Source organism: Pangasianodon hypophthalmus, chromosome 22 (genome assembly GCF_027358585.1).
Source record: "Pangasianodon hypophthalmus isolate fPanHyp1 chromosome 22, fPanHyp1.pri, whole genome shotgun sequence".
NCBI classification, from domain to species: domain Eukaryota; kingdom Metazoa; phylum Chordata; class Actinopteri; order Siluriformes; family Pangasiidae; genus Pangasianodon; species Pangasianodon hypophthalmus.
The window spans coordinates 20,801,572-20,811,149 of record NC_069731.1 but is presented as its reverse complement, the minus strand read 5'-3'; the positions used below and the strand labels follow the sequence as shown (position 1 = coordinate 20,811,149).

The window sequence follows — 9,578 nt, the reverse complement described above, 5'->3', positions numbered from 1 at the left end:
CGCTGAACACGGCGCTTAATAAGGCGCTGAACACGGTGCTGAATACGGCACTGAACTCGGCGCTGAATTCGGCGCTGAACACGGCGCTGAATACGGTACTGAAAAATTATGCTCACTTTCACACTTCCACGGCCAGTGTAAAGTTGCTCTGTGGTTTTAGTTTTAAGAAAAGGTTATACGTGTGAATTTGCCGTGTTCCAGCGTTACTGATTCTTCTCTGTGGTTGTTAGTGTAAAAAGCTCACTGATTCAGGTTCTGTATTCATGAACAGAAGGTTGTGAGTTCAAGACCCCAGAGTAGCGCTGTAATAAACCTGTAATAATAAACACAACACACAGCGATTAACAGTTATATTTTTTCTCTCATTAATATTTTGGTAAGCTAATCACATTTACATCAGCTTTCTCTGCAGTCCAGTTGGATATTCCAATAAATATGGTAATAATAATAATAATAATAATAATAATAATAATAATAGGTGGAACAGTGTTGTCTCCTCACAGCTCCAGGGTTCGATCCTGAGCTCAGGTTAGCGTCATGTTCTCACTGGGTCTGTCTCCTCCAGGTTCCTCCCAGTAATATGCCCGTAGGTGGGCTAGTAACTCTTTAACATTAGATTACCTATGGCTAGACCAGGTCATGGCTTTGGCCCTCCAGGACCCGAGTCTGATACTCGGACACGCGGACACTCGGACACTCTCGGTCTGTGTGCTGATCAGAAGTCTCTCTCTCTCTTTTTTTAATTCAGTCACTGAAGTTAAATGTCTTTGGTCCCTCATTTTTATCTGAGTGTGCTGTGAGCTCTTATCCTGCTATCCAACATGATATGAAGCTTCTAGCAGTTTTACGGTAAGTTCTGTTCCCGTCCCTGTGCATTGTGTGTATTGGGAGGAGGAGCTACTCGGGGCTTTACGGTAGCTGTGGGCTCCTCTGCCCCCCCACGCGCACTGCCACATAATTGACATGGCGGAATCCCGCACTCGGTGCTCTGTGGACGCAGCCGCTCGGGGATGACTATTATTTCACTTTCAGTCACAGAGGACTAACGCGCGGATTAGCGACATTTGCTGAAGTTAAAGTAAGTAAAGTGTTTGTGTGCTGTGCAGTTGGACAGGCTGAGCTGTGGAGGGGGTTAGGAGCTGTGAGGAACATAGGGAGAAAAGTTGAGAGAGAAAAGCTGAGAAGGGAAGAGAGGAAGAGAGGAGGAGAGGAAAAGAGGAGAGGAAGAGAGGAGAGGAAGAGAGGAGAAGACGCCGGCTCACTGCTCGGCTGGAAAAAGGAGAAGTTTCGGAGTGGATGGAAATCGAAACCTAAATCATTATTCTATCATTATTCCACTGCAGTCCTGTAGCTCAGCTTCATGCTTATGTTCCTGTGTGTGTTAAGTGTGTGTGTGTGTGTGTGTGTGTGTTAAGTGTGTATTATCACACTGAGCTCCATGGCGTCTGGAGCTGGTTTTGGGATTTCTTCGTCTTCTCCCTCTCTCTCTCTCTCTCTCTCCCTCTCTCTCTCTCTCTCTCTCCCTCCGCGCCACTCTGTTTCTCTCTTTTCTCTTTAGGAACACGGTAGAAACGTGTGGATTTCCGGTCACAGCTCTGATCTCTGCACAGCTGAGGACTTTCTGAAAACTCGTTCATTCGGACTTTTTGTCCGTCAGGAAAGTTCTGGAAATTTCTCTCCTGCTTGCATCTGAACTGTTTAACGCTTTTAAGTGACTCTCTGCGGCGAGAAATGAAAAGTACAAAGTAGATTTATCTTTCAAAAGTGTTGCGATTTTTTTCGCAAGTGACACGTCAAAGCTCCCGGCTGTGGCCGCGTGCCAGCGATTCAGAGGCGCGATGCAGTAAAGCAGAGCAGCTCCACCGCTCCAGCCCGCGGTCTGATCAGCTGCAGTGTGAGTCTTCTCTCAGCAGCCTCAGCCCCTCACCAGCCTCAGCCCCTCAGTCCCTCACCAGCCTCAGCCCCTCAGCAGCCTCAGCCCCTCAGCAGCCTCAGTCCCTCACCAGCCTCAGCCCCTCAGTCCCTCACCAGCCTCAGTCCCTCACCAGCCTCAGCCCCTCAGCAGCCTCAGTCCCTCACCAGCCTCAGCCCCTCAGCCCCTCACCAGCCTCAGCCCCTCACCAGCCTCAGTCCCTCACCAGCCTCAGCCCCTCAGTCCCTCACCAGCCTCAGTCCCTCACCAGCCTCAGCCCCTCAGCAGCCTCAGCCCCTCACCAGCCTCAGCCCCTCACCAGCCTCAGCCCCTCAGTCCCTCACCAGCCTCAGCCCCTCACCAGCCTCAGTCCCTCACCAGCCTCAGCCCCTCAGCCCCTCACCAGCCTCAGCCCCTCACCAGCCTCAGCCCCTCAGTCCCTCACCAGCCTCAGTCCCTCACCAGCCTCAGTCCCTCACCAGCCTCAGCCCCTCACCAGCCTCAGCCCCTCAGTCCCTCACCAGCCTCAGTCCCTCACCAGCCTCAGCCCCTCACCAGCCTCAGCCCCTCAGTCCCTCACCAGCCTCAGCCCCTCAGCCCCTCACCAGCCTCAGCCCCTCAGTCCCTCACCAGCCTCAGTCCCTCACCAGCCTCAGCCCCTCAGCCCCTCACCAGCCTCAGTCCCTCACCAGCCTCACCCCCTCACCAGCCTCAGCCCCTCACCAGCCTCAGTCCCTCAGCCCCTCACCAGCCTCACCCCCTCACCAGCCTCAGTCCCTCAGTCCCTCACCAGCCTCAGTCCCTCACCAGCCTCACCCCCTCACCAGCCTCACCCCCTCACCAGCCTCAGCCCCATCACCAGCCTCAGCCCCATCACCAGCCTCAGCCCCTCACCAGCCTCAGCCCCTCACCAGCCTCAGCCCCTCAGTCCCTCACCAGCCTCAGCCCCTCACCAGCCTCAGCCCCTCAGTCCCTCACCAGCCTCAGTCCCTCACCAGCCTCAGCCCCTCAGCAGCCTCAGCCCCTCAGTCCCTCACCAGCCTCAGTCCCTCACCAGCCTCAGCCCCTCACCAGCCTCAGCCCCTCACCAGCCTCAGTCCCTCAGTCCCTCACCAGCCTCAGTCCCTCAGCCCCTCACCAGCCTCAGTCCCTCACCAGCCTCAGTCCCTCAGCCCCTCACCAGCCTCAGCCCCTCACCAGCCTCAGCCCCTCACACTGATTCATCAGACTTTACTGACGTGGACTGCTAGCCTTCGGTCTCTCTCTCTCTCTATCTCTCTCTCTGTCTCTCAGTCTGTATGTCTCTCTGTCTGTCTCTCCCTCAGTCTGTCTCTCCCTCAGTCTGTCTCTCCCTCAGTCTGTCTGTCTCTCTCTCTCTCCCTCAGTCTGTCTCTCCCTCAGTCTGTCTCTCTCTCTCTCTCTCCCTCAGTCTGTCTCTCTCTCTCTCCCTCAGTCTGTCTCTCCCCCAGTCTGTCTCTCTCTCTCTCTCTCTCTCTCCCTCAGTCTGTCTCTCCCCCAGTCTGTCTCTCTCTCTCTCTCTCTCCCCACACCCCCTTTTTCACAGCACTCTGGTGAAGTTTGTGTTCAGGTGAACAGGACAGGGGAAATTTCAGATAAATGTCGCAACTTCAGATATTTAAGAACTGAATCCGTTTTTTTTCTGAACCGTTTTCAAAAGTTCCAAAGGAAATCTGAGCCCAAATAGATGACGTCACGTGGCATTCCAGAGCGAGTGGAAGTGAAGAGCTGGAGTGTGCAGTGTGTGAGTGTGATAGTGGCTCAGGATCCAGCAGCTGCACAATATATCGTGTGTTAACAGTCGTCACGATACAATTCTCCTTCACATTACACTTATCACATGAGCTTCTCAACAGCTGACTCTCCAGGTGTGTGTGTGTGTGTGTGTGTGTGTGTGTGTATGACTAGGAAAGCTGAATAAACTCCATCTCAGTCACAAGCTACAGGAAAAAAAATACATTTGGTCAAAATAATGCAGCATCTTTGACATGGTTGTTGTCTGGAAAAGTCTGGAAGTTAAAGACGCTCATTTCCACAGCTGGAACTAGACTTCAGATATTTCTTTATTTTCTGCACCTCCATAATGCACATCACATTTTCCATTACACAGAAAATTGAACACAGAGAGTCAGGAATGTAAAAAAAAAATCAGTCTAGAAAAACTTTTCGAAATACAGATTTTTTTTTCGTGAGGAAAGATATCATGACAAGATTTCGCTGTCGTGTTTTTAATATAATCCCGTCTCCGTGTACAGCATTGTAACATCAATATCATGTTTCTGTTCATTTTTCTGCAGCTCTGATCCCTAATCCAGCACTCATACAGTCACTCCTGACTCCGGAATATCGCTGATCCGTCTGCAGAACCGTGCTGTAAAAGGTTTTAACTGATTAGTGTTGATAGCTGAGGCTGTGTTAGCACTTTAGCACACAGTGTGTATTTGCATTGTGTACCCGTTTCACCCCGCTCCACGTTTCTTCCCTGCCCCACGGCGCTGCAGATCCTCGTCTGGCCGAATGCGAGGCCTGTGGCGTTCCCGTGCAGAGCCATTCCTGGCTTGATCTGATATCAGGAATGTCTCATTGGGGCGTACCTCAGCCAGCTATTTATAACGTGGATTTGCTTTGCCACGTTTTTCTCCCCAGCGTTTAGCTTGGCAACAGCGTACAGATAAGAGGAGAGCGTTATTGCCTCATGGCAGTTATTCCAGGATCTTTGTCTTTATCTTTGCTCAGTTACTGTAGCCTGTGTGTAGTTTTTCTTCTTTTCCTGCTCACATGTTTCACACCTGGTTTACAGCTCTTCAGCTCTTCTCCGCCTCTCCCTGTGTCTTCTCCTCCCCGAGGCCGGAGCCTCCTCGCTCTCTTTGAAGGTTGCTGATGTTATCCACAGACTCCAGTCATAGAAATGTGAGTGTAATTTTGCTGATGGCGAGGGAAGGTCAGGTGTTGCTTCCCGTCCGTCTCCTTCAGGAATCTCAGCGGGATTTTGTTCAGCATGTCCCTGAGCCGAGCTGCTTCGCTGATATGACTCTGTGGGTTTGTGCCGAGTTGCTGTAAATGCCAGTCGCCCCGAAGGCCCACTTTGTGGCTTCAGAGGGATTCGTTTTATGGAAACCTGATGGTGCATTTGGAGAAAATTTAGGAAAGCACTAAGGGTTTTGGATCGTGACCCGGCTGAAATGAGCTCTTTACTGAAATGAGTGTCGTTCCTTCCACTAAGTGTGGGTTTGATGGTGTCATTGCTGCAGAGATGTTGATGTGCAGAGTCATTTCACGTCTCTTCGGGGTTTAAAAAGAAGCGATTCAGATGAGATTAGGACAGTCAGCTGGAGGAGACGGCTCATTTCTCACCTCTTAATGAGCCACTTCCTGTCTACAGCCAGACTAATAATCATCTATTTATACACCACAATTCTGTCTGAGTCATTTTGAGCTCACTTTTAATTTGAATCTAAAGCACCTATTAATAATATAATTGTCTGACTAGGTCTTTACTTTTCGCCTGTGATTGTGTTGATGGTGTTCAGGAAGCTTGCATGAAATCCTTAAACTTTCTGAGACACAGAAGTATGCACCAACACAAACAAATTCTTTATTTATCTGACATATCTGACTCAAAGACAAAAATGCAGAATAGTCTGCTTTTATTGTGACTATTAGTGTAAACACTTGCTAAAGGTGTAATGAACTTCTCCTTTAATCTGTGATTATTTCAGACATCATATGATATTTACGCCCATTAATTATTTCCTCGGAAATGAACTCGAGATATAATAAGATCCCACGTCTCGTCTTTGACCTTTTTACCCGTAGGAGTCAGATGGATGAAATGTTCGTCACTTCATGCCATTCAGTTCTTTGATGTGTTTGTGTTGCTCTCTGAGTCTCCAGCTGCTAAATCCAGGTGTGGAACACAGCGTATAATCTTTCCTGTTATGAGAGACACACTTCACTCGGATCTTTACTGACAAGGTGTGATAGTTCCTCCTCCTCTCTATCCTGTCCTCAGGAGGAACTTCTCTCCAGTTTAGTGGTGTGTAAAATGGAGCTGAGGCCCGAATGAGGATGAGGAATTTGACCTGTTGACCTTCTTAAGGAGGGAGAGTCTGGAAGGGGCTTCTGTGTGCTTTTCCCTGTGTAGATGTGTCTCCTGGCCGAGGTGTTTTTGACCCTCACTGTGGAGAATTCCTTTTCCTCTCTCACAGAAGTTGCCTTTGTGTTTGCAGTTAATTAAGATTAAACATTACACTTTAGTAAGATGGATACCTGTGAATGTGCATTTGTTTGAATATTTACAGAATGGAAACTGTATTTGGCTTTGAGGTGACTGCTGAACAGCTTTGCTACGATGGCTTAGGGCTACAACTGCCGTGAACAGTTTTGCGCTCAAGTCTCCATCAGTGAACAGTTTGATAACTTCAACAAAACAGACTTCATGTGAAAACTGTGATGAATTTCCTGGTAACACAACTGCACTATTTGTCCATGTAGCACACAGTTATAGAAGGGAATGATGAGTCTGGTTCCTCTCAAGGTTTCTTCCTCATATCGTCTCGGAGGTTTTCCTCACCACCATCACCTCTGACTCACTCATAAATTCATAAGTTTAAAATTTATATCCTGAATTTATATATTTCTGTAAAGCTGCTCTGTGACAATGGCCATGGTTAAAAGCGCTATACAGATACAGTTGAATTGAATTTTTCCTGTCTGAATGTAAGATTTACTTGAACTACTAATTTGCATCTTCTGTCCCATGTTTAAGAGATTGTGAGTTTAAAACTCAGTGAGAACTCTCGAAGCATTCTTGTGCAGGTCTGGAAGCTCTGGAAAGAGAGTAGAATATTCTGTTGTCTAAGTCTTATTTACTCAAGACACCAAGGCTCGAAATCTGTTGTCTTTAGACATTCCTCTTTTCCCTGCACTCATGCAGCCGTGAGTTTAGAATGACAGTTAGAATTTAGAAACCATACTGAACGTAATTCATCTGCAAAAAATATCAATCTGACAAAAATCTTGAAAATGTCTGGAATTTTTTTCCTTGTCTGAGTATCAGAATGACGACCGTCCTTATCCCTGATAACCGCAGTGATCGTGGCTGGCCAATCACAGCCATCTGTTAGCTCGTGTGAGTGTAATAGCGTTTTTTCCCGATATTCCTTCAGGTGGCCTTCATGTGTCTCGGAGGAAGTAACGTGTTGACCATCACACATTTTAGCATCGGAGTACTCTGCTATGATTATCATTCAAAATATGCCAAAAGACTTCTCTGATTGGCTGATATTAACTGATCCCCTGGAAGCCCCGCCCCTTTCCCCCATCTCACATTAGTAATCTGTCCTTTCGATTCGATTTTCCTGCTTGAAAGATGCGCTGACGCGGCGTCCTCACTTTCTTTCACGCTGAATGGAGAATGTTTTGAGTAATGTGAAATAAAATCTGTGAGTGTGTGTTACGCTTAGCTAACATTACACACAGATATAGCTAATATTAACTAATTAAATAGGTTTATTAGGGATGCACTGAAATTTTTCAGCTGAAAATGGTCTGACTGAAAACAGTATGTTTAAAAAAGGCTTAAAATTTTTACAAAAACGATGAAATAGTCCTACAACAAAGTGTCCAATCTAACACTTTAAAAATAATGTTAATGGTGTTAAAAATGAGGAACGTGATTGAAGCGCTGTTTGCTCTCCTGCACTGATCAGCACAGACACGTTTAAACAGCGTGGTCACGCCCAGTGCAGAACTAACTGGAGTGTGTGTGTATACGGGGTTTTACAGCAACAGGCGCTTGGGGGTGAAAAAAAAAAAAACTATCACTTCTCTGTTTTAGTTAAGAGACTAAAATGTTTAGATGCACACTTTCTGTCTTCTTCTACTCGGAAAAATATGTCACATGCAGTAATTAATGAGAAAGAGTGCATGTAAACTTAACTAGTGTCTACATCTGAACTAAAACTGAGAAGTGGCAGCTCACCCCTAAACAACCCCCCACCCACAAACAACCCCCAAACAACCCCCTCAGCCACTCCCCCCAACCTCCTCACCCCTAAACAACCCCCCACCCACAAACAACCCCCAAACAACCCCCTCAGCCACTCCCCCCAACCTCCTCACCCCTAAACAACCCCCCACCCACAAACAACCCCCAAACAACCCCCTCAGCCACTCCCCCCAACCTCCTCACCCCTAAACAACCCCCCACCCACAAACAACCCCCAAACAACCCCCTCAGCCACTCCCCCCAACCTCCCCACCCCCTGCCAACCCTCCACAGCCTCTACAAACAAACCCCTAGCCAGCCTAGCCAAAGTGCCTGGTAGTTACCGTAAAACCCCGTGTATATACACGCAGGTGCTTTATGGCAGGACTATACCCTTATTCATTGGTAGCAGTCACACTTCGAGGAGACTTCGCTAATGGGTGGGATTTTTAAATAAGGGGGAAAAGCAAGTGATGTTCCCTGGAGTGATCTTGATACTTAGTGATTGGAGGGAATGAGTCAGTTACCGGGAAAATCTTGACTTGGTTTAGACGCTCTGTGTGTCGTTCCACAATGTGTGTCGTGAATTTCTTCGGAGGAGTTACGCAATCCTGAAGCTCCATCCTGGGAATCCGTGCCTCTGTTTCTGCATTGTCCTGTGTTTAAACTACACACACACACACACACACACACACACACTGAGAGTAAAGCTGTGAGCTGGACTGGGTGGACTACAGCTGCTGTGTTGTGGAAATCGAGGACGTGGACTGCACCCCAGCTTAAGTGGGTCAGTTAAGCCCTTCCATTAAAACATGGCTCTGGGACGAGTCCAGATGTTGCTGCCTGGCGCTCAGAGACCGAGAACATGTGTGCCGGATGTGATGAATGTATAATGGAGCCCAAAAATCTGGAGCCACTACCAGGACCTGTTTTTTTTTCAGTAGTTATGTAAAAATAACACAATTTGATCAAGTTATTCAAGTTTGTCTGTGAAGTTAACAAGATTTTTCATTAATGTATGTAAAAAGCTCTTAGAGTAGAGCAACATCTGGTACTAATTCATTTAATTTCATCGGTCAGTTGCTAAGAAACAACAGTTAACACTGTTAGCGTACACATAAAGAAGATGTCTATATATTTCAATTTTGTACGAGTTTTTCCACAGTAATCCGATCTTCAGTAAAATATCATCTTCACACAAGTCCAGGGTTTTTATGTTTATTCTGCCCAGCTATCTTATCGAGATAACAGATATTTAAGATTAAATGATTAAGCTTGTAGAATTATCATTTTGTTTTGATTTTATATCATTATTACCTACTTGGATGTATATTCACAATACGCGGTTGTCTACAGAAATAAATAATTTAAAAAAAAGAAAAAAATATATCAGTACATTTAGTACAATGAAATTTGGTTTGGTTCTGGCACTATAGATAAAAAGTCCTAAAATACACAAAATTAGCAATAGAATTATGCTGGAGGTATAAATATATGAAGGATTTAGATTTGTAGACACATCCTGAGACTTTTAAACCAAAATATTATCTAAGTGTATAAAAAAAGTAAAAAGCAAAAGTTCAGTGTCAAAACTTTCCAGGTCAACATCTTAAAACCTAAGAATTGTAATGATGCATCTTTGTACACTTTTCTGGTGAC

General features: G+C 46.6%; 1 protein-coding gene across 1 annotated transcript in view; it reads left to right on the top strand.

The window, feature by feature from the left end:
• The first annotated feature begins 922 nt into the window (after nucleotides 1–922).
• The window catches only part of fndc3bb (fibronectin type III domain containing 3Bb), a 60,477-nt gene continuing 51,821 nt past the window's right edge, over nucleotides 923–9,578 (top strand). The window contains exon 1 of the mRNA XM_034298257.2: nucleotides 923–1,078. The gene's annotated coding sequence lies outside the window, so the exon portion shown is untranslated. The remainder of the gene's footprint in view (nucleotides 1,079–9,578) is intronic.